General features: G+C 31.4%; 1 protein-coding gene across 4 annotated transcripts in view; it reads right to left on the reverse strand.

Moving 5' to 3' along the window:
* cv-c (RhoGTPase activating protein) overlaps positions 1-26,638 on the reverse strand; it is a 706,457-nt gene that overhangs the window by 252,347 nt on the left and 427,472 nt on the right. The gene's annotated exons all lie outside the window — the stretch shown is intronic.

Below are 26,638 nucleotides of genomic sequence, written 5' to 3' on the forward strand. Positions count from 1 at the left end.
CTCTAATGTGTAGATTAGCCAATTCGTCACACAACTTCAAAATCTTTGGGATAGATCTTCCGGTTTTTCGTAGATCTCTTGACCATATTAACACAGTACTTATGGGACGAAGATGGATTGGCATGGGTTAGCTCAAAATCTTTTATGTTGATCGTTTTCATGAATATATTGTTTACCATTATTTTATTGCCTTTGTATGTCTTTGCTACACACTTGTTTTATGTTATTTTGATTCAGTTTTTTGTGCTTATGTTTATTAATATAACTGTTGTAATTGGTTCTAGCTGTATATATAATCAATAAATAAAAAAAAACAAATGTTGAAATATTAAAATAAAACAAAATATTCATATTTTATGCTGAAACACAAAACTCTTGGTTAGTTATTATTATTATTGATAATTTACAGAGCGCCATGTTTGTGGAAATCACTTCATGGGCGCTGTACAGTAAGTATGATATTTATTTTTGGAATAACTACACTTTTAAAATGCACGTTAAAAATAATAAATTTCTGTCATACATAATATATTTGATAATTTTATTTTTTATTATTTAACTTTTTGAATATAATGTTAATTGTACATTAACAGGCTTATTGTCAAATGGCAATTTCACCCTACCAACCAATTAAATAAAAGTTTTGTTTTTATAATTCAAGTTACAAAACATATTTTATAGAATTTAAAAAAAAAGCTTAAGATGTACAAAAATAAAAATAACCGTATTTGTATATAAGTTATTCTAAATCAATACTATTACTCAATGGGAAAAGGAATAAAGCGGAAAGAGGAAAGAACGAGAGATTAAGGAAGATGATGATTTATAGTAAAAAATATGGTCATATTAATTAAGACCAAAAATATACATTATGCATCTATACTGAAGTCGTTTAAGTTTATCGAGTTGCTTAAAGCTTAAATCAGTCATGGAAACATCAGTGTAATCTAGAATGAGTAGTACTAATGCTTGTATGAGCATTTAGTATAACGAGTAAAATTTTTTGCAAACTTCTAAGTGAGTGTAAGACTGAAAACTATTTTGCGGCTTAATTTATTAGTATGAGCTCGCCAGCATAGATGTTAATACATTAGTACACCTTGATTAGTTACCTACGAATAATAAATGAAATTATTTCCCACGACTTCAAGCCGAGAATTCATGACAGTATTATCGTCTATGCATTGTACGATGAAGTACTGGGATAAAAGATGGTACATATTTTATGGACTTAGGTGACAGAAAAGGTTAGGCTGGACTTACACGAGACACTTACCACAAGTCGCCGGACACGCGACTGCCAGTGGCTGATAAACGTAGTTTGAAAGATGTCTTCGCACGTAAAAATCTGTAAATGTTAATCACTCATGTGTGAGGGTTTTTTTTATCGAATCGGGTTGTGGTTCCGTGGCAAGTGTTGCGGACTCACGGATCTGGGGTCCGAGGTTTGAACCCCACCCCACAATTTCCGTGTTCTAAAAGTGGGTTATTTACGACTCGTTCGAAACGGTCCCAAAATTGAAATATATGGGTAAATCATAAAAACGCAAATATGATTTTTTTTTTAAATCGTTCATAACTCCATCAGTTTTACCTCAAAATTTATGCATTTTCTTATTTTTGATTTCAATAGTTTTAGTAATTACATTTTTTAACCATGCAATAAAATGTTGGTTGAATTGATATTTTTCCCTAACGTATGGGTTTTTTTTTTGTCATAGTTTCAGTGTCCATTGAAGAACATGTAAAATAGAGCCAGAACCCTGGAAGAGTGTTTTCGACGCTGGTTGGTTTCTGGTAAAAATCTTGAAAAAGGATATCGAATGGAGATAAGTCCACATCATTAAGTGAGCATAAAATTTTATTTAAAATGACGAATCAACCTAAACCATTTATTTTATTTTTGGTGCTCATTTAAAATTTTTTGAAAAAAAACGCACACAGCTTAAGTCAACACCTAATTTAAGTATGGGAAAAAAATTATTCACCGATTGCTCAAATCCCGTGATGGTGGCGTTCAGTTTTTATATGTTTTCACCAGCAGACATGTCATGTATGAATATTTTAATCTGCAGCTTGCTGGCCGTTTGCGGCTGTGGTGAGTGGTAGTGCGCAAATACCCTTAGACTGAGGAAACAGCGGTGGATGAGAAAAGAAAGATAGGTAAGAAATAAATGAGAAACGGTCGGAGCACAAGAACTTCTACCTGTATTAGTAATTACCAAGAATCAAACCACATTCCTATGGGTTTAACACAGTGTTTAAAAGGTAATTAACTGTAAACTGCAAATTTGTGTAACCGGTATTTTACGACAGTTTTTAATGTGCATAAAAAAAGAAAAAAAATATGTTGATTTTTTGTACCTGCTCAAGAAAACAATGTTAAACGTTTATTGAAACATAAAGGCAGCCTTCGTGGTGTAATGGGTTAAGACACTTTACTCACGCACGGAAGGCTCCGGGTTCGATTCCCGGCGAGAACACAAAAAATAATCATGTGATTTTTCTCAAGCCTGGGCGTTCTGTGGCGTAATTCACCACTGTAATTGGCCCTCCTGGCCTGTTGTGATGCAAACAAAAACGGTTTAGGTATTTTTTTACTAACATATTCTACAAGAGAAAATGACATCTGACGACATATATAAAATCAATCATCATCATCATCATCACTCCCATTACCCTTGTTATCCCGATTGAGGGCTTTAAATTTATTTTCTAAGTCTAACGTGAATGACTTAGGTGAAATTGTGTCACCTTTTTAAATGAAGTGGCCTGACCAAAAGAAGAAATGGAAGGGATCCTCATTGAACGCTGCCTTCAACATTGTCCAGGACCAGGAAGAACGCGGGTGTGTCATGCACTCAAATACTTATATGCCTTGAGATTAATAAGTTCAGCATTGCATAACAGTAAAAAATAAGAAAAAAATCTCAGGTCAACTCACAAAAATCTAGTACCGCTATAAATTATAAGCAGTAATAAATTATTTTTAAAGAATATAATTTACGAAATACGCGAACTGAAGATTAAGTCCGGGAAATAAATATTTGCCAAGCCAGAGATCTAGTAGTATCTATATTTCTCCATAAGTTTTAAGCCGCCTTAACTTAGTAAATTACGCGATACAAGACCTCTTGGCTTGTTAGCAAGAAAAATTACGTCAGACAAAGCTCTCTAAAGCTACAAGTTTTGTAATGACGAGATAGCCAGTAATTTGGCCCGAATTAATGGATGTTGGACTGACCAATCTGACTCATATTCGAGAAATTGATGAATGATATTGCTTTTGGTCGAGATCAATCGACCTTATATTAATTTAATAAAATAGATATACTCGTAAAGAGATAAGGAAGTACTTAATTTAATTTGGCTCACTTTTTTTATTGTCCTCAATATTGTATTGTTAAGATATCACTAATAAAAAAATTCATATTATATTGGCAGATATACGTTACTCCACTTTAACATCAAACAAAGGCGGTATGTGCATAAGTGCAGTGCACTATCAAGTAAAAATATGTGTAAACAAATTGAGTTGATAAATATCAAACGCTATATGTCCACAACAATCCAGCACAATGGCTATGTGGACCTACTAGTTTCTGGATTAAAACAGAGATTTTTTGGCCGTCTTTTCATTGTAATAATATTTTTATTTTAATAGTAGTAAATGACCATATTTTTTTACTACACTTTGTAGAACAAATGTCAAAAAAAAATTGGGTGGACAGACTGGCGTTTGATATTTATCAATTTATTTATTTAATTATTTACTTAATGGCAGTTTATTACATATTTTTTGATAGATAAGTCCCAACTCTACGGGACTATAAGTCTTGTGTTGAGTTGGACGAGCAATTAGTTGACATAGACACATGAGTAAAATCAAAAATATAATAATAACAATAAAAAACAAATATATGGCACATCAATATGATTCACAATTAGTAATTGATAGTTAAAATAAGTGATACAAAGAAACAGGAATTTATTGCAACATTATTTTTTTTATTTTTTTTTTATTTTTATTAACATACACGGCATAATTGCCTTTTACAAATTTATAATATAAACATATAAGGTTTGATATTTTTTAAACTACATATTTGCACTCAAAACTAAGGAACAATAATCAAGCCTAAAAATTATATAACATAATATTTAAAAAAAAAAAAAAAGTTTAAATAAAACAAAAGTTTGAAATAAAAAGTATACGAGAACTTTAAAAATTAATATAAAAAGTAAATCAAATTTTAAACATAATAAGGTTTATAATAAAAATATATATAAAAACAGAAAATCATATATGAAGTAACTACATTAAATATGATTACTGCTCATCTTTGAAAAAGTTTATAAGGTTTGTTCTACAAGAACAATACCCCACATAAAATATATCCGATATGTGGGAACAACTATTGCCGAGTTCATGAAGTCGGCTTAATACGGCATTACAATTATACACTGTGCGTGAGTTGTTACTGCAAAACGGTGGCACCCGCCTAGTTATCCTTCCAGGCACCCTGAAGTACTGGTAGAACATTATTTATTTATTATATATAGGGCCTAAGCTAATTACAACAGTTATATGAAGAAAAAAATGTACAAGAAACTGAACAAATATAACATAAAACTATGTAGCAAAAAAAAGGAAAATAAAATAATGGTATACAATATATTCATAAACACGATAAACGTATGAGACTTCGAGCTAAACCGTGCCAATCCATCTTCATCCTACACTGTTTAAGTGGCGAAGAGATCTACAAAAAGCTAGAAGATCTATCCCAAAGAATTTAAAGTTGTTTGACAAATTGACTAATCTACACATTCTGGACATGGGGATGGGGGCAAGTTGCTCTTGAAAGATTTGATAAAAAGCAGATTTTGACTTTTGATGATAGGTTGGTTTAAAAAAAAAATGATTGCAACAGAGATATTATATTCATTATTCAATATTAGCGACAAAAGATCTCATTTTGCCTACGCATGCGCGCCGTGCATATTCTGTACTATTTTAACCCTAAATTTGTATGAAAAATACCATACTTACTAAAATCGTGATTTGAGCGAGATGGACTCTGCGTCATACCAGTGAATCGTGCGTTAGAGGGAAAAGACAATATATTTATATGCTCTTGGCTTTGCCAACGCCTCAGCAGATTTGAAGTTGAAGTGAAGATGAGTTCGTTCGAATAATGATGGTATAAGTTATGTATAATGTGCGTATAATGTTAGTGCGCACAAAAAAGTATTCAAACAAAAACAATGGCGAATTTAGCGATCCAGGTTCCCGTGCGCAGACTGTGATATTATTATCGCTCGTTTACCATGTCAGACTTATCTTACTTTCTTACACTTTATGTAGGTACAAGTTGACAAAATGTAAACAAATGCACTTGGTAGGTTTTTCGTCAGGTTTCGCCAGTGACATCAAAACATGTTCTTAATGACGTGACACGTTACTAGCGCCAAAAAATTGGCATTTCAATTCGTGGGTTATTTTGATAATAAACGTAAACATTAAAAAAAAAGTATCTGAAATTATTGATGTTTTTTGCAATAAAACAAAGTGTACTTCAGATTTTAATATATGAATGTATTTAAACATGCCTTCAAAATAAATACAGTTACACCAAAAAATTAATGTAAAGTGATTTAATATGTAACTCATTAAAACGCAAAATCAATGAGAACCCTGAGCTTGCTTCTTTGCTACGAGGCGGTTCCATCTGGGGTAATAAGAGGCAATGACTCCTGAAGTGTGTTGCTTATGTCCAGTTTATTTAGTTGTTTTGTTTTGGTTGCTGTAACTGCAGAACACTTTGCTTCACACAGATAGGATGTCGGAAATGGCAGAAGTGCTGAGGTGGTCCACTTTGTTTAAATGCAAAAAACATCAAGAGTCCAGGTGAGCTATATAAATATGTCCTTTTCTCTACGCACTCTTTCAAAACCTACTCTGGCACATTTCGTTCAATGTGACTCCCGTGGTTTATGCTTTAAGGTACATATATAATAGTCAGATTTTGTTGTGCATTTGATCTGGTTTATGTAACAACTTAAACGTGTGTAGTTTTTATTTTTATTCATCATCATCCTTCCATGTGTGTTCGAGATGTGATGTGATCTGATGTCGAGAACCTGATGCCTTTTAAAATAGGCAAGCGTAATTAAGGCTTTCAGGAGGTATACGCAGTATATGGCCCAGCCAACCGAATCGCCTTTCTTTGATGACAGTTGTCACCGAAGTTTTTTGCGTCTGTCCTCCATCTTCATTCATTACGAAGTCAAACCACTGCATCCTCAAGATTCTTCCGAGACATCAATTCTCATTTTTTTATTAGAAAGCGCAACGTGTACACACGCTAGCTACTAACCTGCTTAGACTTATACAACAGCCGAGATAAATTGAAATTTTTAGTTCAATTGGTAATTGTAGGATTTTAAGCATTAATAACAATACAAGTGATGAATGATGACGTCACATAATAAGTGTTCACTCTTGGAATTCCAGAGTTGATCGTATTGACCCAAATTGACACTTACATTACAAAGGCGGTTGGAATCATCGCCTTTTTAGTAAACAACATACGATTCAACAGAACAGACTATACCTTAAAAAGACTGCTGATACTTACCGGTACATAATGTTATGAAAATTATTCATTGTTATTTTATTACAATTAATTTTAATTTATACAGTAACACATCAGTGGAAAAGTACGGCTGCCATCGTTTGACGGAAAAAAAATGTAAAATTAATAACTTTTAAAATATTTAAGTAATTATAAATTTATTAACCGTTTATTTTTTACAAAAATTCACTGCTAAAAGTGTTAATAAATTATTTTTTTATTGAGTTAATTTATATGTTATAATCAACGTGGACCGGTCGTAGTCCCGTGGCTAGTGTCACGGACTCACGTATCGTAGATCCGAGGTTCGAACCACGTTCTACCACAACTTGATTTTATAATAGTAAGTTTGTACAATTCGTTAAAAATGCCCACAAAAAATGTAATGTTTGGGTAAATCATAGGCCCGCAAATATTTCTTTTTTTTACAAAAGTAAATAAAACGCGTATTTAACATGCTTATTTTAACAGAAACAATTCCTTTTTAATTTATTTACATTCTTTTCATATTTTACGGCATCTCATACATTTTCATTTAGTGCAAAATGGAGATAGATTAAAAAAAAAAAATAAGATCCTAAACTTTGGAAGACAGGGAACAGATTTACAAGGAACCTGAAATAATCGACAGCGTAAAAAAAACCTTTAAGAGGAAACGTATTCCCGTATTTTCTTCCCGGGCTATGGCACTAGAGTAGTGATTTTTTTTACAAACTTTAAATATTTACTATTGGCAAGTTTTTGTTATTGATTTTTAGATGAATCGTTTCTTATGGGAGCTAGGACCACCCAAAAACCCATAAAAGTCCTCAGAGTTTTATCTACCTCCCGGATGTACGGTAGACAAATACGATTAATAATTTCGATAAACGGAAAAGGTATTGACACAGATAAGTTGATTCTAAAACGAATTCTCAAAAAAAAAAACTGAATCGGTACGGTTTTGGGGTGCGAATAATGGGACAACGAAACCTCGATTTGGTCGATTTTAGTTAAGCATAATCAGTCCGCCATGCAGTGGTCTTTTTCGCACAATATCTACGGGAGAGTAACAGAAAAACTAATATTTTCCCCGTCCCAATTTTATTGTCATTTTTTGTATCTTACAAAAGAAAACGCCTTAAAATATTGATTCGAATATCAACATTTCGCATTGTAAGGAAATGCGCAAACCACTAAAGAGACATATTTCAAAAATGAAGAGCAAACATCCAAAAAGTGTCACATAAATGTAGGGATAAAAAAATAAAGAAAAACTTGAAAAATAAATGCATGCACTTTCAATCATTTTTTATAAAAGACAAAACGCATTTCGAATGAAAAGTGTGGGTTTTTCTCATAAGACATGAACTTTGAAATTTGATAAAAACCTTTTTTTGTTAAATTTGGACAAATCACTTTTTGAGCGTTTGCTCCTCAAATATCAACGCATGAATATTTGTTTTTGTTGAGATCTATCAATCTAAAATATTTTTTCAACAGAGATGAAGCAGTATAATATATTGGGATGTCTGTTGATAATATGGAAGTCTACGCATTCACAAACCGTGTATCAATCTTCAAAATACTACTACTACTACTACTACTACCATCACGCCATTTCCCCGTAGGGGTAGGCAGAGAGAATGGACCGCCACACACGTCTATCCTGGCATACACTCCTAGCCTCTTCCACATTCATACATCTTGTCATACATGCCCTTCGGTTCTGTCTGCTTTTTATGTTTATTGAAATTTGATTCCCGCCCTTTTATAAGATAAATGGTGACGTAATTTTCTGGCGTGGGAACCGGATGACGATGAAATATGATAATTAGAGAAGATAAGACATCTTTGCAAATATGGTGAGGGCCATAAATATATGTGAGAGGTGAAAGAAAGTGCTGATGCACGAACAAAAAATCTCTATCACCTTGGACAGGTGCTATTGACTCGATGCCTACTCCAAAGAATGAATCCAGAATAGGAAAATGCAGATAAGTAGGTTTTGAGGTTTTTTCAAAACACCACTTCACTCTCAAAGCTTCGCACCTCTGCTGGAAGAACACATTCCATGCCATAGAGCGTGCTACCGCAAATGCACGTTCACCAAATTAAGTCGGCTGGTTGCGTACATATATAATAACTTTTTATGAAGCTAATCTAGGCGTATCTGTCTGTCACCAAGTGCATCTGTAATGTTATCGATGTAGTATGCCGTATGTGTTTCTTTCTGTATAGTTTTTAATATAAAAAAATATATAATTTAATACTTCCCGTTCTTTTATTGTTTTATGTATAAATCTTACTTCATGCTGCGTTTTTTTAAAAACAAATGTTGTTTTTGTAAATGTATTTTTTGAAAGTAAAATAATTGTATTTCTATTTTAAATTATAAGTTGGTAGTTCTATGTCAATGTTTAAAAAAAACATTGTTAAAAAAAATAATCCGAAAAAATAATTAAATACAAGATTAAATAATATTTGTTTGATAAATATAAATTAAAATAAACATTAATGTATACTCATATAATTTTAATAAGACAAACATAAATATAATTCAATGTAATTGAAAAAAAATATGGTCAACTGAAAATTAAGTTTTAAAACGAAATGCTGCAAAATAATTTTATTCGCAGTGATGTAACGTCATGTTAACTTAAGCAAAATACAGAATTTTCTAATGTTCAGACATTTGGGAAAAAAAATACTGTTAAATAATTCCTTTTCCATAATTAATAAAATTTATAATGTAATTTAGACCTGCAATAGTAAAATAAATTTTAAATCATAAACACGCCGGATTTATACCTAGTGTGTACTCTCCCTTACTGCCAACAACTTCATCATTTAAATAAATAAGAAAGTATTTCAAGGCTTGTGTCCTATTTATTTATTCTGTTTAACTTCTATAGCGCTTTTTCATTTAAAAAATCACCTCAAAGACGCTGTACAATAAACATCCCAACGTGTCTTGCAGCTACAGAGTGCATAGGCAGTTGGGAGTTGGGATTCAGTTTCTTATTTTCAATTATACAAAATTTTAGTAAAATAAATAAGCTAGATTGCGACAGATCTTGCAGCTACAGAGCAGACCGACAGTTAGAAATCTAGCCGCAATTTACATTTGACAAACAACGGGACTGGCATTTTAAAACAGAATTATTTAAAAAAATCTAGATAACGACATATCCTGCATCCTGCAGCTACAGAGTGCATAAACAGTTAAAATTCTAGACCATATTTTTTAATATTAGAAGGTTATGTTAGAAGAGTGTTAGTTTGAAGTTAATGTTAGACTTGTGTTACGCTATAGACACGCGAGAGTTTAAAACATGCTATAATGAAGAACTACGGTCTATATTAAGTACAGTGTTTTTTGTCTAGTTAAATTTAGCAAAATGATTTAAAAACGTTAATATTTTATCACTTCGTAACTGGGTTACAAATTGATACATCAACGAATAACCGTTTCGAAGATTAATGGTTCCGTTGTTTACTTGGGTCCAATGTCAACTCATACAAAAAGCTTGGCAAAAAATCTACGCGAAGGGTTTTTATACGGAAAATAAACGATAAATATAAATTTATCATCTGTCAAGAACGTTATTGGTTTAGGATTGAATAAGGTTGCAGAAATATTTTTGCACTTTTTGCTCATAAAACCAAGTTGATATACTTATCTACTGAAAGCAGAACTTCTACTACTACTACTACTACTACCATCACGCCATTTCCCCGTAGGGGTAGGCAGAGAGAATGGACCGCCACACACGTCTATCCTGGCATACAATCCTAGCCTCTTCCACATTCATACATCTTGTCATACATGCCCTTCGGTTCTGTCTGCTTTTGACATGACCAGACTTGAGATTTTGGTATATCTGATCATGCCACGTCTTCCTTGGTCGTCCTCGTCTCACATTTCCGTTCATTTTCGCCATTTAAACTTGTTTTACCATTCTTTCGTCATCCATTCGTTCTACGTGACCAAACCATCTCAGAGACCCTTTATTAATCTTATCAATCAAACTTGACTCAGATTTACACTCTCGCCTGATTTCATCATTCGTAACCCTGTCATACATTGATTTACCACACATTCGTCTTAGAGATCGGATTTCAACCGCGTTCACTCGGCTTTCATCCTTCCTCTGCCAGTTCCATGTTTCACTTCCATACATAAGTGTTGGGACTAAAACTTCGTTGTGCACTGCCAGTTTAGCTTCGATTGACATATTTTTATTAGAAATTACTGTGCTTAGTGCTCCGTTCATTTTGTTGCCCGCATTCACTATTCTTTCAACATCTTTTTCTCTTCTTCCATCTCTTGAAAACATGCTCCCCAGATACACAAATTCTTCTACTGGCTCGAGACATTCGTTGTTTACATTTATTATGCAGTCAGTAACCTCACTATCCCTTTAAAATACCATCACTTTTGACTTACTTTCGTTCATCGCCAATTCGCTCTCCAGGCATACATCATACATTCTAGAGACTATTTGCTGAAAATCAGCCTTACACTCTCAGACTCAGATTTACACTCTCGCCTTTATTTATTTATTTATTATTATGGATAACTTATATAGCGCCATTTTCGTAATAAAATACCTCAAGGGCGCTTTACATGGTGATTCTATTGTTAAGTTAATTAAATAAAAGCTTTTAAATTTGTAAATTAATTAAAATAATTTATTTTGTTGTCACGTGCTACGGATTTATTCTAATGATTCTGATCGCCTGATTTCATCATTCGAAAGCAGAACTCGCTTAAAATAAAATAATTTATACACTAACGAACTTCAATAAATATTTATAAACTTGATCAATAGATATTAAAAAAACAATTTTTTTTAAAATTAAGTTTGTGGCGAAGAGATCTAAGCAAAAAATATCAAACATTCCTCTTCTAACACGACTACTACCATCACGCCATTTCCCCGCATAGGCAGAGATAATATACCGCCAAACACATCTATCTTAACATACATTTTATATATATTATGTATGACAGAAGAGATTTGCCATTTTTAAGCAGATTCAAAAAGTTTCTTTTTTTAGTAAACAGCAAATACTTTTAACATATCACAAAAGACATGAAGAACATTTTACAGTATGGAATATATAAGTCTAGGCTTCCAGAGGGCAATGCCTAAAAACAATTTTTCAATTTGTAAACTTCTTATACGAGTCGGTTAGTTTAAACCATTGAGTTAAGACCAAATGCAGTATATTGAGTGTTACATAGTGTGAAAAGTGGTCACTTAAACCAGCCAGTGACAGATCATAAACCCCGTAAATGCCTAGACTTCCATACTTCTTAAAAATTCCCTATATGTTGCAACAAATTCAGGTCTTAATACCTAAAAATGTTTGCAAACATTTTGACATACTTAAAGCATTGTTGATTTTAATTATTGCTTCAGACTTGTCAATAATTCTACCATATTTTTTTTGTTGAACAACTGTAATAAGACACGCCTAGAATTTTGGAAGATTTCGTTATTTTATTACGTGCGAAGAACGGTCGACAACTAGACATGATACTAAACAAATAATAGATGAGTGACGTCGAACAAGACCTATTTTGTCTGTGAGAAAGATTCCGAGAATTTTGGAGGATATTGAATTCAAGAGGACTTCACGATACGCGACCTTCCGAGGAATTTATGGCACTGATGATTCGACATTGACATGTTGTTATTTTAATTTCCACAACATTTTGTAGTACATTTTTTAATACAACACATTAATGTTTTTTTAATCGCTTAAATTATTTTGAAAAAAGAATCTAAAACGCAAGTTTAAAAAAAGAAGTAGATCCATGAATTATAAAATTGAGCATAGAAACAAAATTCCGTAATAATAATAATAATATTTGGCTGATTTATACAGCGCCATTTAATCACCTTAAGGTCGCTTTTCAATTGTATACTTAAACTTACATTGTAACTTAACAAAAGTGACATAATATATTTTCTGATTTAAAATTGAGGGGAGGGTATGATAATCAATCTTAGAAGTCGAAAACACTTTCAAAAAATAATAATCACTTAACAGATATTGTCAGCACAATGACAAAACGAGAATTTAATCAATAATATAGATATGTATATATTTGGACAAATTTTGAAACTTTTTGATTAAATGTATTTTTTTTAAAGTATTTTTTTTTTCTACATATTTCACGTACCTACCTATCGCAGGTCTTGCGAAAAACAGAAATTTTTATTTGTAGTTTTTTTTTGTTATTATGTCGATTTTTTATGTATTAAAAACACGCCGACTAACTAATTTATCGTTGGTTTGACGGATTCTAGTTTTAGTTTATGTTTTTATTTTATTTATTAAAAAAATATTTATTAATAGAAAACAACAGCATTAAAACAAAAAAAATTACAATATTAACCAAAATTATAGGCCAATTATAGTTTTATGTATATAACTTAATACAATGCCAAAAAAACTGGTAAAGTCAATCCGTATCAATTCACTTGTAAAAAAATATACATCATAATAATGATACAAATAAAAAAGTTTTTTGTTTACTCGGTCTTAAAAAATCTTTTCGCCAGCAGATCCACACGGAGTAACCCAGATCACCTAGATCAGCTTTACCTTTTTTCTTCTTTCAAACAAGATAAAATAAATAAAATATGAGAGCATACAAAAAAATAAATATGTTACTTCTGTTAACTTTTGTATGTTTCATGTATTTAGATAAATATATTATATATCAAAAGAAAACCGAAGAGAAGTAATTGGCTACAGAATAAAAGCGTTTTAAATTTTTAGTTCAACAAAAAACGTGTAACGGACGGTTCCGGTTTGCACTTGCGATTCTCGACCTGAATACATACAGCTCAATGTATTTCTGTAAACTGTAGCAAACTTCGTAATTAATAATCATATAATAGTTTATCTCCATATAAGTGACTCTATTAGCCGGTCACGTATTATTACACCAAAAAAAATACATATCTGTTGGTAAGTTAGTGCTTATCATAACTATGCCTTTTTTTTTTTTTTTTAAGATATACTTGGTAAAATACATGAAAATATTTGATATTCTAAAGAGATAATATAATACAGCGTTAACATCCTCGATTAGTATTCAATTTTTAAGGAAGCCCCTTTCGCTTGCAATATCATTTTGTAAAATCTTTACAGGCGACCCCACACAGCGGATTCTGGGGCCTTATCAGATTGTAAAAGGATTCCTTACAAGATGGTGATTTTGTGGTGGGCCAAAAGCAAAACATATTTCTCACAGGCCATTTGCAACTCAAAAGGTCAAATGAAAATACACGGCGTGTACGGAAACAAGAAATGAAAATATCTCTTCCGTACAGCATCGGGAGTGTATTTTTATATGAAAATTTCAACAAATCCTAATTGAAACATTTTGATTAACTTCTAATGGGTGACACCCAGTACTTGTCTGCAAAGATTGCGACATTATAAAAATATTGATATGGACCACTCTTCTATCTCATATACACTAAAGATATAGAGAACATTTTTAAAGAATGTGGATTGTGGTCTCACTGCTATGCAGATGATACGCAGATTTAGTTTAATTGTGAACCAGGCGAGAGAAGTGTCCTTGTTAATTTAATTGATGGAAGCATTTATTTTATTTATTTATGCTTTATCAAGTTAGTTCATAACATTTTAAGAACTAATATAAACTTTTAATAATGTTACAATTTTTTTCATCAAAATTTCTCAATTGAATATTTTTTCAAATTAATTTTAAATATTTCAATTTTTTCTATTTCTTTTATTTCTTCAGGTAACTCATTGTACAGCTTCAATCCCTTGTACAATGAGTTTTGAGATTCTGTTTTTTTCCTCATTGGTAATCTTATCTTTTTTTTACCCCTTGTTTTATATGTATGGCATTGTTGGTTAAATTTTATTTTTTTCATCCCCTTAATTATTTTATGTATAAAAATTGCCACATTATATTTAATTTGTTGCTTTACTGTGAGCAAGCCAATTTCTTTGTGCATTCTTTCTACATTAGAATATATATATTTTTTTAGTATTGTCCTCATTGCCTTATTTTGAAGAATTTGTATATTTTGAATTTCTCCTTCATTACATAAAAAAAGAATGGAAGAACAGTAATTTATGTGTGGACATATTATTGTTTTATATATGAGAATACTACTTTTTAAATCTATTACATTTCGTAATCTTCCCATAAAATGAATTTTTTTTTGTTACATATTGAGTATGTTTTTTTAAATTTAAATATCTATCCAAGAAGACCCCGAGATACTTTATTTCGTCCACATAATTTATATTCATATTATCAATATTGATTTTGTAACCCTGGGGTATTATTTTTTTCCCAATATTCATATATTTTGTTTTTGATATATTTAATTTCAATGAATAAGAATTTCATGCATTGAGAAAATAAGAAACTGGAAACTCATCAAAAACGGAACAACTATGAGTGGCTTTATCCAGACGACAGAATTTGATCCAGGATACGGCCCTACCCGATGTAGGGAGTACCGCTTTACCCACCGTTAAACTACTGGGAGTCTTACTTAATTCTGACCTTTCTCTTGACGCCCAAATTAGTAGAACGATAAGTTCATGCTTCTACCAGCTGATACAAATTAAATACATACGCAAAAATTTGCCGGTTGATTCCAACGGTCAATTAATAAATGCGTTTGTAGTGCCGAAAGTCGATTATTGTAATGGTATCTATGCAGATCTACCAATGAACAAAATGACTCGCCTACAGTCTGTATAAAATGCTGCAGCGAGACTTATTTACGAGATCTTAAATTCAGTCATATCACTCCACTACTTCGGATTACACTGGCTACGTTTTCCACAGAGGGTGGAATACAAACTCTGTTGACGTATGTAAAAATCACTGCACAACTCTGCTCCGGAATATCTAAGGGCATGCATTCCAGATGAACTAGCTGAAAGGCGTCGTACGCTTAGATCAGCTACGTATTACGGTGAGAGGAAAAGTTATTATACCTCTACGCATACAGCGCACTAAATTCAATGAACGCGCATTTGTGGTCGCAGGCCCTGTGGCATGGAATGCTCTCCCAGCAGAGGCGCAAGGTTTTTGAAAGTGAAGTGAAATTTAAAAAAAACTTAAAACCCACTTGTTCTCTAAATCTGTAGCATGTTTTAACAAAATATTAAAAAAAAAAAATTACAAATTTAAAAGCTTCAATCAAGTTTATTTATCAATAGAATCACTATGTAAAGCGCCTTTGGGGTATTATATTACGAAAATGGCGCTATATAAGTTATCCATTATAATAATAAATGATTGAAAAACTATCAGGCCAACATAACATAAAAAAAGTATTTTGAGGCGTTTTCTTATTTGTTATTTGTTCCCTACTTTTGTTTTATGCAAGGTTTTATCGAATATATTTATCTTGAAATTGTGTTAGTAGACTTTAATTTTCTTCGACCGAAGATAATAACAATGCAAAACCAGAATTAATGAAATAACAGTTTAAAAAATTCCAATTATAATAATAAATAAAAAATAGTCGTAAATGTTTGACACAAAAAACAAAGAGAGCTGAATACCACCATGAAATAGCTTAGCCTGCTTGATCGTCCCCGTGATGAATCTAACTGTCTCTCTTAGCAGTTCAGAAGCTCAGCTGGGTTATTTGTCGCAGTAATCCGAGTGTTTAGTTTGCATTCAAGCTCCTATCATAGAATATCGAACGAATTTTCAGGCGTTGTTTACCTACAAATAATTCCAAAAAATTGTACACATATCATTGAAGCTCTATTAAAAAAAAAACAGTTCCAAGGTACTAGCTTCTTAACTTTCACAAAAATCAACAGCCTGCTCACCATATACCGCATCGTAGGGTTAAGTCTCATTGGCGGTGCCCACTGCAGATTAAATTTGCCTATTTTACTTGCAATTGTAAAAATGCCTAGTGTTTCATTAACAGGAAAAGTAAGATTTTAAATTTAATATTTGAAAATGGAATAACAACGTCTTAGAGCAAGGAACGTAAAAAACAAATAAATATGAACAATATTTTGAGTCTATGTAAATTTTTGTAGATAAGAACTGGATTTAACAGCTTATTATTTATTTATTTGACAATTGGAGTCTGCATTATTTTAGGGGTTGTTTAATCCATCACGCAATGCAGACTGTAAATATAAATTAGGAGTTAATGAATAGAAAATAGATAGCTCCTTAATTGCCGACATGTACAGAAAAATAGATCCATATTATCCGCAGAAGCCGTATTCAGCAAGTGAATTGTCCTATTACTGGGTGAAATCTGACTTGCCTTTGTACGGCTTCTGAATGCGTAAAACAGTGAATGAAATCTCGCTCTAGTATAATTATTGAAAACACAAGTTGCCACTTTAATCAGTCGATGACAGGTCATAAGCCGTATAACTGTAAAATGTTCTCTCTGTTGTCATTTAAAAAAAACATAATTCGAAAATTGCATTATGTATAAAGAGATGCCTGAATGTATGAAGAATAAAAAGAGTTTTAATGAATTAAAAAAAAAATGTTAATGTTTACTCTAAGATGATGAACATATATATGTAATTAAATTAAGCGTAAATATTATTTTAAATAATTTTTGTAATATAAACTCACTTAAAAAATAAAAACAAAATCTATATTAATGGAAATAAATATATTTATTTTTTCACGTTTTAATTTATTATAAAATAATCGGCTTATCGATTCTAATATCTACACTAAAACTTGATATTATCATATATATACATATAAGCTGTGATAAAATATCGCTTATCTTCAACTACGCTTACTGAGTTTATCAGCCCGAATAGCGTTAAAAGTTTTCATAATATAATAAATAATCAACATCAATAAGTAAAAAAAGGTGGCTTGGTGGGATTTTAGTAGTTTAAAATTGAAATATTTTTAAGCGTATAATGTTGTTCAGTAAATAAATAAGCTGAAAATTAGTAAATAAGGTTTAGATCATTTGTATATACTTTTGACTATAACAGTTTTTAAATTACAATATTCAATGTAATAAAAGTCTTTAAATGACATTTAATTTCAAAATGCAATCCACTACACAGACAACAAAATTGAGAATGCCGAAAAAAGTTACTTGCAATTAAAATTTTTACAGATTTTTCAATTTCTCGTAATGGGACGATTTGTTACGCCGTTGAGACGTCACAACCATGTGACGTGACATAATTTAAAGAAGATTTGCAAAATCCCAAATTCAATAGCCTTTCACTTTTGGGGAGCGGAATAAATCTTGACAGCATGAATACACGTTTTTTCCTGTGTTTTCGGAATACAAAAAGGCGAATAGTAAATTCCTCTTATGGTTGTAAATGGCCTAAAGATGGCGCCAAGAGCTTATAAATAGTCAAACGGTTAACTGTCCAAACCCAAAAGCCGCAGGAAGACGTATTGTATACTGTATTGTGCGTGAGGGATTAAACATAACCAACAATACATGGGATAAACCTACAATATACCTACGTGCTTGTCTGCGGTGTTGATATTTATGTTGTTTTATTCTCATTGAACACTGCTCTCGCCGTGGCCGAGGACCAGGAGGATTGGGGGCGTATCGTATATCTAGTCCTTGACATATAATATGTGGTGATAAGGTTATGAACACTGGCAACAACGAAATCCAGGCAGTCCTCAACAATCAACTTAACACGCCACCAGCTACTAAAAAACGGAAATTAGTGATGGCAGAAATTTTCAAATCAGCGCTGGTAGTTGACGTCTTGCACAACGTCGTAACCGACATCAAATAGTTTCGCTAATTTATTCGTTATTCGTTTTACGATAAGGCTAAATTTATAGCATTGTCCACATTTCGTAATGGTATATTCAAACATCTGTTATAGCTAAGTAAGATACTCAAATTTGTAATAAATTTCACTTAACATGTCAGTGAATCTTTTCATTTAAATACACGCAACCTGTACAACAAAACTCCAGGTAAGTTAAATTTAATCTAATCAATCTTACACGAAAAACATTCACTACATGGTAAAGGGAGAAGAGTCACGAAAAATACGAAATGGAGTTAATTATACTTGTTATTGTTTTTTGATTAAATTATTTCTTATATAAAATCACTTTACTATTACTCTTAAAACCGTTACATTTTTATCATACTTTTAAAAAAGGGACGCGTCAGGTTGTCCAAGAATTATATCAAATTACTGATGTATTGTTTAAGAATGCAGAATTTAATTAATGCCTTGCCGAATTAGTGAGTTTAAAGCAGTGTTAAAATCATGTGTCTTTTTTAATTTGTTAAATAAAGCCCCCGGCACATGAACCTTAACTTGATGTTGAAATTAAATTCAATACTCGTATTTCCTAAAATCCTTTTTAAAAAGCTCTCTTGACTCATTGTAAGAGGAATATTATAAGCGAAATATGCACGTTAACACAATTCATTCGAATTTTTAATACCCTCTGCTTTGTGTGTGCGTAACAATAAGTTTCCAAATAAATCGTTCTAGTGACTACTAACACAAATGAAATTTGTATGTATACTAGGTTCACGGACAAGCACTAACATGTCAACATAGGGTTATTAAACGTTCGAATGCACTGTACATATATATGATGATGCTTATATTTTACTATAGCTCTATAGACATCTTTATGGCAAAACTAACGATTTTACCTTTATGTTTTTTGTATAGGTACATACAGTACCGTTTGCTTCGACTGCTACGACTTCAGAATACATGCATAAGGTACATTTTTGGTCTTAGGAAATATGACCACATTTCTGATTATCGTAGGCAACTGAAATGCCTCAAAATTAGACAGCGGAGAGACTATCACTCCCTCTCATTTCTGTTCAATGTACTTCATAGTCCTAACGCTCCTATATACCTCCGTGAAAATTTTCAACGCTTATCAGTTCATGGTTTACCTCTTCATTGTAATTCTCAAGGCACTCTCTTAATACCCATCCACAATTGCTCTTTCTTCAACTCATATAGTGTCCATGCCGCTCGACTGTGAAATCATCTCCCATTTACCATCAAAGATGTTACTACAGTATCTCTGTTTAAATCACGTTTGAAGAAACATCTCCTTTCTCTTCCTTAATCTCTCCTTCTTTACTTTTCCCCTTTTTCTCATTGAGTAATAGTTTTGATTTAAGTTAATTTATCAACAAATACGTTTATTTCTATTTTTATATATCTTTAGCTTTTTATTTTTTTTCTATTGAATATGTTCTGTAACTTGAATTATAAAAATAAAACTTTTGTTTTATTGGTTGGGTGGAAGAAATTGCCATTTGGCAATAAGCCCACCAATGTACAAATAACATTATGTACAAAAAGTTAAATAAATAAATAATTAATATTATCACTTTGCATAATTTGTGTGGCGCAATTTTTTTTTGAAAATCACCGTAAGGTCGCTATACAATAAATATCCCAACGCGTCTTGCAGCTACATAGCGCATAGGATATTACAATTCTAGTTATCTGTTTCTATATTTAAAAAAAAGCAATAGTACACTTCTTATATGTATTGTTTTGATTTTTTAAATGTAAATAATAACCGTTTGCAGACAGGAGCTAGATAACAATAAGTCCTGCAGCTAAAAAGTGCATGGGCGGTCTAAAATTTCATTTGCGCTTAAGATAAATTTAAGAAAAATAAGCAACGTTTGATGCAGTTTTAATATCATCAATTACTGAGTTTTCATACTAATTTCAATCCGATTTGATAGTATGTTTACCTTTTATAACATTAATTTATAGTTATCGTATAATAAGTAGGAAATTTAATTAATAAATCAATCCACAATAAACCACAGCTTTAATATAATTGGGTGTATAATATTAACTTATGATATCGAATAATCACGATTTAAGAGTGGATTAATCTATATCAATATTAATTAATTCACTTTGGATCTAAATAACTACTCGGATGACCCGAATACGGGCTACTATCATGACAGCCGCGATATTATCTCAAATTTGAAATAATTTTCATTATTCATAAAAAGGGATCATTAGTCAATATTTAAATTCATATAACCACGACATCTTACATAATATTTAATCCGAATGACAGAGATAAGAGTTATGGTTGCGTTGACTCGTCACATCATTAGTCTTCTACAATACAGTAATACATTTTAATGTATTCTTCTTCATTCTACTAACAGTTTTAATGATTGGCCAATTTATTCAATTCTACTACTAGCCGTTATCCCTTGTGTGACAGTAGTTGTTTGATTCCGCAATTTTGTTTCTAATTATTTATTTATTTATTTATTATATAGGGTGTTCATTAAACCCTGTCACATCCGAAACCACGATGATCAGTATAAACATGAATACATTATTGGCACATTAAAATACATTAAGGACGAATAAAATTTAAAAAAATAAAACGTCAAAAAAAGCAAATGGTTGCCTACTTCTGTAGGGGAGAAACAAGGAGGAGGGAGTCTGATAGTTCTGATACGCCACCGCCGATATCTGCGCTACCGCGCTCCTCTCACTTCTCCCCTACAGAAGTAAGCAACCATTTGTTTTTATAAATATTTTATTTAAAAAAAAATATTTCTTTTAAATATTTTTTTGAATATGCTAATATGTCTTATTGCCTATACTGATCATCGTGGTTTCAGATGTGACAGGGTTTAAAGAACACTGTTTATACGGCCTAAGTCAATTACAACAGTTACATGAAGAAATAAAAATACAAGAAACTGAACAAAAAGATCATAGAACTATGTAGCAAAGACAAACAAGGAAAATAAATAAGACTTCGAGCTAAACCGTGCCAATACATCTTCATTCTACACTGTTTAAGTGGCAAAGAGATCTACAAAAAACCAGAAGATCTATCCCAAATAATTTAAAGTTGTTTGACAAATTGAGTACAATAATGGTATCCAATATATTCATAAAAACGAAAGACACAAGACTTCGAGTTAAATTATGCCAATCCAACTTCATCCCACACTGTTTTAGCAGCGAAGAGATCTACGAAAAGCCGGAAGATCTATCCCAAAGAATCCAAGTCGTGTGATGAATGGAGTAATATCCACATTCTGGACATTGGGGCATGAAAATAAAAGCTGTTTTTAGAAGATTTAATAAATAGCAGATTTTGACTTCTGGTGACATGGTTGATAACAATACATGTAAGAAACACATCTGCATTAAAAGTGAAAAATTCCAAGATAAGATATATACTCCTTGCAAGTTAGGATAGAAACAAACCAATAATTTAAACGAAATCGTATTTTTATATATTTTTTAATGGCTGAAATCTTGATGTGGGAGTTTGGTAGTAATCCGTGACTCTATCTCATTTAGGGTTATATGACAGGTGTTTGCCGCATTTAACAGGCATTGAAAGGTTAAGACAGGGGTGCTGCCGGCATTTCTCTGAGACAGGCATTTTTGAATATCATACTAAAATTTAGTCTACTGAGAAAGAAGATATATCAGTTTTAGAAATAATCATTTTTATATGTAACACAACTTTAAGTTCCCTCAAAACGCTTAAGAATGAAAATTTTATGTCACCGCCGGTTACTTGAAAACGTTATTTTGGTCTCATAAAAATAGAAATTAAAAATAAAACAACTATATACTATATAATAAAGGGCCTTACTCATAAACTTGGTATAAAGTTACATCGAAGTGGAGTGCTATAATTTGGATGGGAATACCATTCTTATTGGTGGTAGAATAAGAATGTAATTCCCATCCGAATTATACTACTATACTTAGGCGTAACTTTAAGCCGAGTTTATGAGTAAGGCCCTAAGTCGGTTGAATCGCACTCGCGTCAATGAAGATTTTAGCACTGACATTTCAAAAAATCAACAGATGGAAAAATTGAAGAAATATGAATATTTAAACATAGGCAAAATAGTATTTGTTAAACCAGCCAATGACAGATCATAAGCCCCGTAAATGCCTAGACTTCCATGTTTTTTTTTATTTTTAATTTCATTGATAAACCCTTACGGGTAACATACATTTAACAAAATATTTTTACTTTTGAATTACACATTCTACTGTTAATGGTTATATTATTAAAATCTTTTGTTAAGGTTGTCTGAGTATTTTGCTTAGTTTTATCTGGTAGTTTATTATATAATTTCAGTCCATGGTTTATTAGTCTCGACTGTCCTAGTCTCGTTTGAGATGGTTGTTTATGATATTTTTCAGATATTCTCGTATTGTGTCCGTGTTTACTACAATATTTTTCAAGTTTTAGTTATTTGTCTACAATTACATCAGCGCTTAATTTATGAATAAATTAAAATAATTCTGGTTTAAAGAGTTCAGTTACATTTAATTGCTTAGTTTGTTTAAAAAGTTCTTTAGTTGCTGTTAGATAGGGTAGGTTTGAGTATCGTCTATTGTCTTGTTAACTTTAATAATAAGTTAAGGAATGCTATATTTGTTTAGTTTTTTATATTTTACTTTTTGTGCTGTTACATGTTCACTTAATTACCATACTTATTAGTTCTTTGCTCAATGTATTATTATTGCGTTTTTAAAAAATATTTTTTATACTAAGTTTTTAAAATCATTCTTATGTTGTTGAAATTCCATTTGTCGATGCGTTTTGAAGCTGCAAGACTTTTTGTTAGACTTTTTTTTAGCTATCATATTATTTTTATCATTATTATGTAAATGTTATCAACTATCAAATATCTAAATTTAGTAAATGGGGTCTAGAATTTCAACCGTCCATGCGCTCAGTAGCTGCAAGACTTGTTGTTATCTAAATTCTAATTTTACAAATTTGCTTTTTATTTCGTTTTTAAAATATCAATTAAACTCTAAACTTCATTGTCAAATAAAAATAATTAAAAATAAAAATGTAAATGGGGCTAGATTTCTAATTGTCCATCCGCTCTGTAGCTGCAAGACGTTTTGTTATCTAGCTCATATATATCATAATTGTAATATATCATAATTGGAGACGAGGAACTAGAATCCCAACCGTCCATGCGCTCTGTAGCTGCAAGACGTGTTGCGATATTTATTTATTGTACAGCGCCCTTGAGGTGATTTTCACAAAAATGGCGCTATATAAATTATCTTAACATTATTATTAGTAGGTCATATACTAACTTTAATATTTATTTTTGCTATCTTTGTAGTCTGTTTATGTCATTTTGATTTCCTGTTCCCCATAGTAGTTGCATATAACAGATTTTAGTTTTTACATAGGCTTCGTACATTAGAATTCTTTCCGTTTTTGGAACAAAGTTTTTCATTATTAAAGAGATATGAAAATTTCACATTTCATCATCTAAAATATTTTAAATCTCTGTTGTAATACATTGATTCTATTGTGAAATTTAAGATTAAAGCCAATATTCCGTTAACGTTTTATCCTGGTTCAGGCTCGGTAATTAGTACTGACGAGTCTCGCGGTTAGGGTTAATCTAGGGTTGAATGAACAGTTTCTCGGTAATAAATCTAAGTGACTTCAGCGACCAATCATTCCGATTTGAATAAGAGTTTCTTCACTATTCCCTTAAGGAGGACATGTTTTTTCCCTGTAGAATTCCCAAGGTCGTCATAAGAGGTAAACAACCAGGAAACTACAGACTTATTCAGAAAAATAAATACTAAATACCAAAAATATTTTTTCAAGTAACTTTTAGTTTTTATGTACGCCATTCTTCAGAAAACGAATGATGATGGTGGTAATTAATTTTAAATGATATTTGTTAAATTTGCTAAGAAAAAACGTAGCGCAGATTTTGCTAGTTAAGACCAAAAAGTAAGTTGTAGTACTAAGTGAAATCACCAACTTACAAACAAAAAATAAGAATAAAACGGCATTTAAAAATGAATATATCTTTGGCGTGTTAAGAAAAAAAAGCGTATAAATCCCCCGAAATAAAAAATATATATTTTTTAAATTTAACACATTTCCGACGCACGTTATATTGCGTCATCGTTTATCCTATTCGTGCCTATTAGATGGTCAATCATAAACGCATGGAATGACGACATAATTAAACGAACTTATCTCCGCAGGACAAATTCTGGCAACACACGTCTTTATAGAAAAATTTAACGTGGATTTTAAAAACACGAGTTCTTGAAAAAAATATAAAAATACACTGAAAATCCTTGCTATAAATGTCTACTTAAGCACTGATTTTACACAGTGAGGTAATTGTATATTATAATGCAAAAAAATATGTATTTGTAAAATAAATCAATAAACACGGTGGCGGTCATAATAATAATAATAAAGATTTATGGATCTCTTTATTGATACAATTTTTTAAAGATATGGTATAAAAAACTGATAAATAATGAAGAAAGATAAAAACAGAGGCTATTTGAGAATTTAATATAACAAAAATGAAATGACAAAAAAAATTGCAATCACACTATACTTGCATAAAACCCAACTTCTGCGAATCCTTCTAACGCGTCATCAAGGGGTAATTACACAACAATATTACCCGAAGGTACACGCGTACGTTCGTAGAGTAAAAATTAATATTCCTTTTGATTTTATCTCGGAGTTAAGAAACTAAAGGCATGCTGTTGTTAGAATTGCCTACCTGGAAGATTTGAATTATAAGACTTCTCGGTAGAGATTATAAGATTTTTTAATACTAAGACAAATATTATTAGTATCCTGTATCTAAACGGAAGACAAAGCTTAATCCCGTGACCAGGCAAAATTCGATTCCTCACTTTGAATTCTGAAGACTCAATGGAAAAATAAAATCAAGTGGAAATTAGTCCGCTTCATAGTTACTGATAAGTGCATTTTTCTACCACATATTAGGTCCAGGGTTTGACTCCCGAAAAGGTTGACGTGAAATGTTATTCAATACATGGTTTTCACCGAAATGCTCATTGATTTCTGGACGGGTGTTTTAATCGAAAAAATTAAATCAGAGAAAGGAGAACGCTAAATACGTATAGAGAGAGGACTACATTCTAAGGTAATAGTAAAATAGATAAAGTTAATAAAAATAGAGGTGAAGTGCTTTTAAAAATTCTTTTACTATAAAATTATAAACTCAGTTTGTGAGAAAAAAATAAAAAAAGTGTTACTTATTAATTCTTTTTTAGTTTCCGTTACTTAAAAAACATTTTATATAATATTATACTTTTATTTTTCATATGTTTTTAAAATTTTTACAAAGATATTTACGTTACTACAATATTTAAGGAGAGAAATCCCAGCAAAAAAAACTGCATTTGCAGTGTGGCGGGAATTTTAGTGAATGTACATAAAGCAGCGTATGTAAAATGTTTTCGATAAAAAAATAATAAAAAAAAATATAAAGCAATATAAATACGTTCTCGTGACATCCATTCGTCCAATGTGATCAAAATATTTTAGTGGCATAATTTAAATCTTTTTTATCCGTGTCTGTTTTATAACGTCGATAATTTTTACCCAAAACAAAAAAACAAATACAAATAATTAAACAATAACTAACAAAAAAAATATTGATTAAAAAAATACGAGTTACAAATATGTATAATTTATAACTGAGATGAAAATATAAGTTATTATCTAAGTAATTTTATCTTCACCATCCATCATGCCCTTTTCGCACCTAATGGTGCATAGGACACGGCATTGGTACATTAACCGCAACGTATCTTGATTATTTTTGTTACATGTAGGTAAGATGATCAGTCTTACGCTTTAGGTGCCAGTCCAGGGCCTATGAAATGTTCTAGTGTAAAAACACATTTTTAAATAAATATTTCATGTCGACCGAATCGGGAGTCAAGCCCGAGACCTCTCGCATGGTAGGCAAACGCGCTGACCACTACGCTACGGGGCCGACATTGTTTATAATAATTTGACTAGTTTTTATTAATATTGTTTTGTACATTTTTTGCAACACATGAACGCGCCTGTAAATTGTGATTTTGATAATGTCCGAAACCCGAAGTAACATTTATAATTATAGTTTGCAATCAATCAATGTATCTCGATCAAAGTAGGTACTAGA

The sequence above is a fragment of the Micrasema longulum genome, unplaced genomic scaffold (assembly GCF_059751315.1).
Source record: "Micrasema longulum isolate JH-2025_06_02 unplaced genomic scaffold, ASM5975131v1 h1tg000248l, whole genome shotgun sequence".
NCBI classification, from domain to species: Eukaryota; Metazoa; Arthropoda; class Insecta; order Trichoptera; family Brachycentridae; genus Micrasema; species Micrasema longulum.